Genomic DNA, 11,136 nt, shown 5'->3' with positions numbered 1-11,136 from the left:
GTCTCAATTATTTTTACTAATAAAGAAGGTTGTTTTCATTAAAAAAAAAACTTTAAAAATAAGAGACATGGTACTTAAAAGTCACTTAAATCACTAGAACAAACATGTATTTTAATTATTTTTGGGTACACTATTAAAACCTAGGGAGAAAACAAAATTTACTTGAAATTTAAAAAATAAATATATTACACCCAAAAACATACCCCTCGAGCGAAGTCACCATTTTGAAAACCCATTCATTCGAAACCCTCACACACCGAAACCCTCTGCCGCCGTCCGTCCACAACTACGACCGCTTGCTTCCATTGTCGTCAACGACATCTACCCACCCCAAAGGAACCCCCGCGTGCGAAGTCAATCTTTTGGAAACCCTGGCCCATCCGTTCAAAATGCTCACCTCCATCCAGGGTAATAATATTACAAAACTTTCTAATATTCCTTCACACAACCATGGTTCCTTGTATTCAGTCACCTTTATTTTCTTGTGGCAGGCTACATTAAGATATATCAAGATTGGAGACCAAAGTTGAGAGGCTAAAGTCGGTAGTACAAATTAAAGATAGGGAGATTGCAACAGTTACATGAATAGTACAATCTCGAGACTTGTCTAAATTCTATGATTTCTCTCTATTTAACATTGAACAAGGAAGTTCTTTTCCACAGGAAGCCAAAAGTAAGCCTGCTTTTAAAGCTCAAATTGACAACCTACAGTAGGAAAATGTTGAATTCCGGAGAACAGTTATTGACAATCAGGTTATGGTAGTTGGATGTTGTGAGATAGATACTAGTTTCTATGTAATAATTTTAGTACTAATGTTGTTTTATGTTTGTGTGCAAAGCAAGTAAGAACTCAACAAATACATGAGATGAAGAAGAAAGAAAAGGAGTACATCAAATTGCAGGTGAGAACCTTTTAGTTATTTTTCGGTTCTAGGCTCATATTGGATTCTGTTAGAGGAGTTTATTATTTACAGGTGAGATAGGAGCTTTTGTATGTCTAAACCAAGTCTTAACGGAGAAAAAGAAAGAATTCCTACCAAACCCTTCCACCAAGACCATAGAATTCCCTTGAAGAGGCAGAATTACATAATCATCAGTCTAAAGCTATAGTACTCAAGAGACAGAAGAGTTGAATTGAATTGTTCATCATGTATGAAATGGCAACAAAGTTAAATGGTACATGAGATGTGTTGAATTCGTGATTGACTCAAAGTACGTTCATCAACAATACGTAATATTTTCTTCTTTTTGTGTTCTTATTACAGTTCCTTTTTAATTTCTCGTTATTTTTGTGCTTACTAGGGGTGAGTAGATCTTATACATCTTAGATTGGTATTTCTAAAGTGATGTACTTTCGTACTTTTAAAATATTTCATTTGGATGTCAACTACCTCTAACCCTAAACACTACAAAGACAATGGAAGATATTAGGTTGTGCAGTAGGTGATAAATTTCAGGTTTCTCTTGGGGTGGAATTAGAAGAGAATCTAGGTGTTTTGTACACAGAAAAAGAGAGGGAATATAAATGATGATTGATCCTGTAAGCAAATAATGTGTTGTTTTGTTAAGGAGTCAAAGGGAATTTAGATGAATGGGAAGGACAGGTTGGAAGAAGTGATTAGATTTATGAAATTTATGGACCAAGTTAGCGTGGGGGGAATTACGTTGAACAAAAACTATGGTTTGTCCAATTAAAAATTTCCATTACTTTTATGGTACCCTTATTATCACCATTCGTCTCTTTTTCTATCACTCGAGATCCCTTCCTTGCCTTGCCTTTATCCAAATTATTGTCTATTTCTTGTAGCCAGTGAGTCCATCTAGCTTTGCTTAAAAATATTAATTACCAAAACTTTAACTACGCCCTAATAATGCTTTTTTTTTCTTTTTTCATTTAACAGTTAAAATCTCTGTGTTGGTATAACGTACCACAACGTATCTATTCTTATATTGCTATATCTTATTTACTTTAAATCAATGTCTTACGAGATAACATCTTATTTCATGAATATACGCACTTACATTCTCACTTAGCCTGGCTCTATTTTTCATATTTCAAACTCACAAGTGAGAAAGAGTGTTGGATGTTATGTTAAATTTACTCTCTTATCCATTAGCTTAAGCTTCTATATGTATTGGTGCTTTCTTGACACACTCAAATATTTCTCTTTTATTACTTGTTTTCTCAACTGATATGTATCATAAGATCTTTTACACTTCTTCATCAACATGATACTTAAAATACAAAGCTCAACCTCTTTTTTGCCACTCCATGGCATGAGTATCCTGACCCATTAGTCATTTTTCTTGAAAACTTAAACCAGGTTATGGAAGACATATTTGAGAGTGCTTTTAGAAACTAGTTAACAAAATTGATTTTTATTAATAAATGTTTTGTTAAAAGTGATTTTCCTGGCATATTAACGTTCGTTTGTGTCTATACTTTTAAAAGTGATTTTGTAACATAAAAAGTAATTTCCAATGACTCAAAAACATGTTTGGAACTTAACAGAGGTAGGAAAAATTCAAATGGAAAAATAGACATGGTATGTTGGCTTGTCTGATTCTTACTTGTTTTCTTTTATTTATTTTTTTGAAAAATGTGATGAGATATGAGATTAGTTTGTTGTTGATTGTTCTATCATTATGGTTTTGATCTTAACTATCTTTTTCTCTCTCTCTTTGGTCTTTTATGTTGCTTTTGATTCTATATGTTCTTAATTTTAATGTTTTGGGTCTTTGTCAGTGGTGGAGATTAGAGATGCTTGTGTTCTGAAGAAGATAATGGAAGAATTTTTTACTTGTATTATGTGAGATTGTTTTGAGTTTCATTTTGCATTTGTTGGAATGGAAAGAAAAATTACTCTGTTATCCATGCTTAGTTAAGTTTTAGTTAAGTCTACCTTGACATTTCTCATAACACGACCCGTCCTTGTCTTTTAAGCTAAGAGGATCAGGCTTAGTCAAGTCTATCGTCACATTTCAATTTAATGATCTATTATGTTTGATTTTTCGTGAATTTGTGTTACTTAATGATCTATTTTGTTTCTCGCTTATCAAACATTTTATGAGAATGGTGATGCGTTAAAGATTCGATTTTATTGTTAAGTGTCTTTGTGGGAGGTGCTGCTACATCATTCAAGGAAATTCGTCGTAGAGGTCCGTAAGTTTTTTCCTTTGGAGATGTGATACCAACCTATTTGAATAAAGGAATCTGACTTGGTCTTTTCCTCTTTAACATTATGGATTAGGTCTTTCTCTTTACCAGATTTCGTAGCTGAAGTTTATGAAGTAATCAAACCGGTGTTAACTTCTTATATAAAGGTTAGTGCTAACTGCTAAGCTTATTTCTAAGCTGAAAGATGCTTTTATCCCCTCCCCAAAGAATATCATTACTATTTATGTTGTGTTTCTGCTAACTAATTCTTGCATAGCATCTGGTTTGATAATTAAAGTAAAGTTTTTGATATGGAGGTTTTCAAGTTGTAATATATATTTTTATGTTTTAGGTAGATTCCCAAACTTTGAAGAAACACTACAATACTGAGGTAATTGAATGTTGTAAGGCAGAGCATCAGGCTTACCAGAGCCAAGGTATCTTCTTCGATAACAAGGTAAGGATAGTCCTGATACTACCTGTCTTTTGTTATTGAAGTTTATTGTTCATTTTGTTGGGGGCTTCGTGGTTGTGCACCTATATTGATTTGTACTTCTGTTAATTAATTATAGTCATTCTCTCTTGTTTGAGTAATTATTGTCAACCATTTTGTTAGCAAAGGCTTCCCATGGATATTCAGTTTGTTGTGCTGCATGTCCACGATGCTTTTCGTGATTTTAGTTCTAGATACATAAAAAGGGCCTTTGCATCACAACATGAATGACTATTTTTTAATATGAACCTACAATACTCCAAATGAATGTTGGATTAAATTAGATACAGGGCAGATAGAGAGTGAGATTAAGAGTGTTTGTGTGCTTTAGAGCCATCTGTCGTAGTTGCACTCCCCTCACTATAGATATATTTGTGTCCATTTGATAAAACCATAATCAGTAAGTTAATCCTTCACAGGTTGCTCGTAACCTTGGCTGGGTCAAAATACCGTTTTACCCCCAAGATTACATCTTGCTCCTTAAGTCCCACTAATCCACTATTGAACAATTGGTTTAAGGTTCAACCTATAAACTTAATCCCTCTCGGACCAATGAGAGGGTGAGGCCCCTTGTTCAAGACTTGGATTCAGTGCTTAAGAGAACAACCTATCTACTAACCCTAAAACGGGTAGGAGTGAATTCCATCTTGTACCCTATGTTCCCAACTATCCACCCAATCTTACCCTTGAAATGGGAGGCTTATTGGGCCAACGCTGATGAGCTGCCCTCACCTATTCAGATCTAAGGATAATCTCGTGTGAACAAGAGTTCATAGTTAACTCAGGATTAAGATTAAGTTACCTAGGTCATCAATAATCGAGATAGTCAGTTTTAAACAGTAAACGGTGTTATAACGTAAAAAAGACTGATTCATGGTCCAGTCTTATGTAAACACTTTACATAGGATGCCCCCACTTTCATGTCTCTACATGAACGATTCAGGATCACCTCGTTTGTACTACAAAGTGGGCCGCATCCATAGTTTCTCTAAATAAGGTGCCCAACCTTTATTCATATACTATAGACTATTTAGGCTATATATACTCGAACTTGATCCACGTTTATGTTTACACATAAAGTTCAAGTTTATTCAAAAAATAGCCTTGGAACTTGATTTGTTGGATTTAGGATTATAACATTTAAGTTCTCAATAACAACTTTATTGAAACAGAATATGATTACAAACTACGAGTTTTAGGACAAAAAATCCCAATAATCTGAACATTCATTTTGTAGAAATACCACTAGTAAACTAGTCTTTGCACGAATTGGACAAGAGCTCGATGAAATTGAGAAGCAAAAAGGAATCGAGATTAAATGAATGGTTGGTGCCATAGCAACTGGAGAGTACTAGTGAATATGCTTTTATTCTTTTTTCATTCCACATTCCTTGAAATAGTCTTTCTGGTAAGATAGACGGAATGTAATCAGTAGCGGTTCCTATGAGTAAAGGCTCACTTCCATATGTGTCTGCGTAGGCAAAGGGTGAAAATGGGGACTACCTAGCATTCAATCTTGCTATCTCGCAAACCAAGAGCAAAGAGGAGTCTAAAAAGGAGCGATTCAACATAGGCTAGGTGAAGGCGAGAGGGGAGCGACATCTGTTAAAGATTGTAGACCTCGTGTTCTTTATTGATGATGGATCTTGCTGAACTTTGCTCTTTCCGTCCCATCAATCCAAAGGCCCTCAACCCATGAAGAAGAAGAGCTTTCTTTTCCATCTTAGGGTAGAGTAAGAATCTAAAAGACAACCAATTCACTGCCCCATGGGTGACTTTTCTCAGGTGGAATATTATCCATCCTTGGGATTAGAGATTAGTCGGGAGTTTAGGATTTCCTCATCTATCATCTAGAAAGGCATGTGATGCACTATTAGGAAAGAATAGGACCTCTCCCATTTAAGATAGTGAAGGAGATTAGCCTTGATGCTCGCTCCCCCTGAACTTAATCTTCTCTGTGGAATTCTCACTTTCCTTTCACTTGCTAAGGCTCAGAAGGGGAAAATCAGACGACTAGACCAAATATTGACCAGTAGGAGTCATCCGTCTTTCCAGACTTTCTAAAAGGAAGGTTATTATACTTCAAGAGGTTAGAGTATGTAGGAGTGGAGAAAATCAAGCTCCATATGAGTTGATGCTAGTGGGTTCTTTCCGAGGGGGGAGTAGACTCCGAACATAGTTCTCGAAATGGGACAATAAGGAGGAGTGCAAGGGCTCCTTATTTCTTGCCATAGTAAGTGGGACTAGCTCGACTAAAGAGGTTATCTAATCGATTGAAAGCCTATTTTCAAGGTCACAGACGGTAAAGCCAGCTAACTCAAGTCGGAGAAGCTTTCTCATATTTTGAGGAATAGAACTGCTTGAGCTAGTTTACTTGAGAGAGAGGTAGGATTGGCTGAATCAATGTTCATAGGCTATCTCAAGCGGTTAGGCGCTCTTCGATCGGGGAATTTTTTCGTAAGGCCTAACCTTTCACTCCTACTCCGCAGTTCAAGGGTAGGCTTTCTTCTTCTTGTCTTTTCATCAGCAGCTCGTTAAAAGCCACAATAGACTACACGATAACTCACCGCAATGACACTTGAAAAAGAAAGGCTTGCTCTTGATCTTGATGTCAGTCTCTCTCCCTCCTTCATCGTCTCCTCTGGCTTCTTTTGACTTGGAAAGTTTTGCAATATTCTTTGCACCACAAAAGAAAGCAAAAATCTTCGCAATATTCTTTGTGCCTCATCTTATTCAAGGGATAAGGCTTGAGCCTCAGACTCTTCCTTGGTCTACGAGGCCTACTTTGTTCTGCCGACTAGGTCTTCCCTTCCTTGGGGTGGGATGAATATGGGGTTTCTTGTTCCGGAGATTATGGAAGAAAGGGTTGAAAGCCGTAGGCAATACAACTTACCATCTAATTCTCTTCGAGTGATCGACTAAGTTAATACTCTAAAGAAAGAGAAAAAACAAAGCACTTCTTCAACTACTGAACTCCTCTAGGCAGATTAGCCTCCGCGATGGGGAGTCGTCAGATCTTGAAAGGGAAGTTTGAGATAACAGTCACTGGGACCTTTCTTTCAAGATTAAGCTTGATAAAGAAATTCAACGGGTCCTTTAGACAAGTTAATATGGATATAAAGAAGTCAGAAGGTGCAAAGTGCGGCTACCTATGACCAAAGAATTTATCTCCTAACAATATTAAAGCTATTAAGCTATTCTCCCTGGCACGTGCGGTTAACCTTGCTTCTTCTTCCTTCTACTGTACTGGTGTATACTTGGGGGTCTATCATTACATTCCCTTTCCGAATTCACCTTGTCCTCAAGGTGAAAATTCAGAAATTTCTTCTAAAATTCTTTATACTCCTCCCAAGACGCTTCCTGAGGTGGTAGCCCCTGCCATTTAATCAGTACCTCCCAAATTCCTTCCTTGTTCTTCGAATACCCATATATCTCCTCCGGAATAGCCAACCATTCATAGTTTTCATTTAAACAGGCCATTTCTTCTGGTTTCAACATGGTGTGATTCCCCACCATCTTTTTAAGTGCGAGACATGAAAGACTAGGTGAATACATGAAGATACCAACAGCTGGAGCTTGTATGCTACCAATCCTATTCGTTCTGTAACTTCAAACGGCCCAAAAAACTTTGGGGACAGTTTTCATTCTTTTTTGTACGCAAGGAAGATTGCCTGTATGGCCTAATTTTTTAAAACACCATGTCACCAACCTTATATTCCACATCTCTTCTCTTCAAATCTGCATTCTTTTTCATTTTATCTTGAGCTACTCGAAGGTGTTCCTTCAATACTTCCAAGACTTCATCCCTTGCCTTGAGTTGTTCACTAACAGGAAGTTAGATGTGCTTTGATCCCCATAGTATATTAACAGAGGGGGTGTGCGACCGTATACAACCTGAAAAGGAGTGATTCCCAAGGACCGGGGAAGGTTTGTACCAATACTCGGCCCAGTGTAGCCATTTCGTCCATTCCTTTGGTTTCTCAATACAGAAAAATCTTAAATATGTTTCCACGCTCCTATTGACCACTTTTGTCTGACCATCTGTTTGTGGGTGATATGTCGTGCTTCTATTTAATTTAGTGCCAGCCAACTTGAACATTCCTTTCCAAAAGCTGTTCACAAATACCTTATCTCTATTCGATACGATGGATTTAGGAAATCCGTGTAGACGCACAATTTCTTTAACAAATACTTCTGCTACAGTTTTCGCTGTGAAAGGATGTTTGAGGGCAAGGAAATGGCCATATTTGCTGAACCTATCGACCACTACAAATATAGTTTCAAAGCCACCTAATTTCTGCAACCCCTCAATGAAGTCCGTTGAGATATCACTCCAAATGTGGTTGGGAACTTCCAATGGCAGTAATAGCCCAGCTGGGGTCAAAGCCAGGGATTTATTTTTCTGACAAATCAGACATTCATCACAGTACCTTTTGATGTCAGTTTTCATTCCAGCCCAATACAACTCTCCAATAATTCTCTTATAAGTTCTTAGAAAACCAGAATGTCCACCTAACACATAATCATGATAAGTATACAGTATGGCTGGGATCAAAGCTGATGACTGAGATAACACCAACCTGTCCTTGTATCTTAGCATTTCGTGTCTGATAGAAAATTTTCCTTTAGTATTCTCCTCCCCTGCTTGTAGTTCTTCCCATACTTTGCGAAGTCTGGTATCTTCTTCCACTTCCTTCTTGCCTACTAATAAATCTATCAATGCTGGTGCCGTTAAGCTACTGAATTGAACCGCTGGAGGTACACAAGATAAGGCGTCATCGGCTTTATTGTACACGAGATAAATCTATCAATGTTTGTATTGTACTTCAAAAGAGTATCCCAACAGCTTGGCTACCCACTTTTGGTACTGAGGTTGAATTACTCTCTGCTCTAGTAAAAACTTCAATGATTTCTGGTCAGTCCTTACTATGAATGGTTTCTCGAGTAAGTACGGTCTCCACCTCTGTACAGCCATGACCAGACCATTAATTCTCTTTCATATACGGGCTTTACTCTGCCCCTTACTGCCAAGGTGTGGCTGAAGTAGGCAATCGACTTCTTGGCTTGCATTAACACAACTTCTATGCCATACCCCGATGCATCTGTTTCCAATTCAAAGGTGCTACTGAAGTCTGGCAATGCCAAGACTGGTAGGGTCATCATAGCTTGTTGCAGCCTTTGAAAAGCTTCTCCTGAATCGTCAGTGCAATTGAACCCTCCTTTCTTCACTAACTGAGTTAAAGGAGGTGCCATTGACCCATAATGTTGGATGAACTTTTGGTAATATCCTCAGGCCCAGGAACCTGCGAACTTCTCTTACATTTGTAGGTGTACGCCATTCTTTAATTGCTCTTATCTTTTCCGGATCGACCTTAAGTCCTTGAGCTTATATGATGTGGCCTAGATAATCCACGCGTTCTTGTGCAAAGCTACACTTCTTTCGATTAGCATAAAGTTCGTTTCTTCTTAGGATTTCTAGTGCTAGTCCAAGATGTGTGAGATGTACCTTTAAGTTTTTGCTATAGATCAAAATATCATCGAAGAACACCAATATAAACTTCCTTAGATATGACTTAAATATCGTGTTCATCAAGGACTGGAAGGTAGAGGGAGCATTAGTTAACCCGAAGGGCATGACTAAGAATTCGTAATGTCCTTCGTGTGTGCGGAACACTGTCTTTCCGATATCTCTACTTGCCATCCTAATTTGATGATACCCAGCTTTCAAGTCAATCTTTGAAAACCATCTAGCTCCATTCAACTCGTCGAATAACTGGAATGAGAAACTTATCGAGTATAGTTACGCTGTTCAAGACCCTATAATCTACGCAGAATCTCCAGTTTCCATCCTTCTTCTGTACTAGCAGAACCGAGCTGGAATACGGACACTATTACTTGGACGAATAACCCTTGAACTCAGCATCTCTTCCACCTTGTAACTCACAACCTACCAAAATTTCAAAAAGTGTGAAAAAAGTACTTCAAGACCCAACATGTCAATCAAATGTGTTTAAAACTTAGTTTCAAACCAACCTAAAACGAGTTCAAAACGTGTCTAAGTTTCATTGGAACTTTCAAAACGACCTAAAACAACTGACGTGTAGGTTCGTAACTCATAACCTACGAAAAAAGTTCAAATATTGTGAAAAAAACACTACAAGACCCAAAATGGCAACCAAGTGTGTAAGTGCAATAAACTTAATACAAACCAACCTAAAACGTGCTCAAAACGTGCCTATGTATTACTTGAGTTTTCAAAACGACCAAGCAAATCCTAAGTGTAAGTTCGTAACTCATAATCTACCAAAAAGGTTGAAAAAAGCATTTCAGGACCAAAAATGACAACCAAGTGCTACAAACTCAATCTAACCTAAAATGTATTCAAAACGTGTGTAAGTATCACTTGAATTTTCAAAACGACCAAACAATGCTTAAGTGTAAGTTTGTAACTCACAACCTACCAAAATTTCAAAAAGTGTGAAAAAGGTACTTCAAGACCCAAAACGGCAACGAAGTATGTAAGTGCAATGAACTTAGTTTCAAGTTATCTTAAAAAGAGTTCAAAATGTGTCTAAGCTTTCAAACGGACCAAACAATACTCAAGCGTAAGTTCGTAACTCACAACCTACCAAAATTTCAAAAAGTGTGGAAAAAAGCACTTGGAGACCCAACATGTCAATCAAATGTCTAAACAAACTTAGTTCCAAACAAACACAAAATGTTGTTTGAAATGACCTAACAATGCTTAAGTGTAAGTTCGTAACTCACAAACTAACAAAAAGTTCAAAATGAGTGAAAATGCACTTTGAGACCTAAAATGACAACCAATTATGCAAGTGAAACAAACTTAGTCTTAAACAAACCTAAAAAATGTGTTTAAAACTATTCTAAAGCACACACAAACACTCTTCATCTCACTCTCTATCTGCCCTGTTTCCAATTTAATCCGGTATTCATTTGGGGTTATTGTAGGTTCATATTTAGAAATAGTCATTCATGTTGTGATGCAAAATCCCTTTTATGTATCTAATACTAAAATCACGAAAATCATCTTGGACATGCAGCACAACAAACTAAATTTCCACGGGAAGCCTTTGCTAACAAAATGGTAGACAATAATTACTCAAACAAGAAGGACTATAATTAATTAACAGAAGTACAAATCAATATAGGTGCACAACCACCAAACAAGAGAGAAGGAACAATAAACTTCAATAACAAAAGAAAGGTAGTATCATGACTATCCTTACTTGTTACCGAAGAAGATACCTTGGCTCTGGTAAGCCCAATGCTCTGCCTTACAACGTTCAATTACCTCAGTACTGCAACGTTTCTTCAAAGTTTGGGAATCTACCTAAAACATAAATACATATTACAACTTGCAAACCTCCATGTCAAAAACTTTACTTTAATTATCAAACCAGATGCTATGCAAGAATTAGTTAGCAGAAATATAACATAAATAGTAATTATATTCTTTGGGGAG

Source organism: Cucumis sativus, chromosome 7 (genome assembly GCF_000004075.3).
Source record: "Cucumis sativus cultivar 9930 chromosome 7, Cucumber_9930_V3, whole genome shotgun sequence".
Taxonomy (NCBI): Eukaryota; Viridiplantae; Streptophyta; class Magnoliopsida; order Cucurbitales; family Cucurbitaceae; genus Cucumis; species Cucumis sativus.
This window is presented reverse-complemented; position numbering follows the sequence as displayed.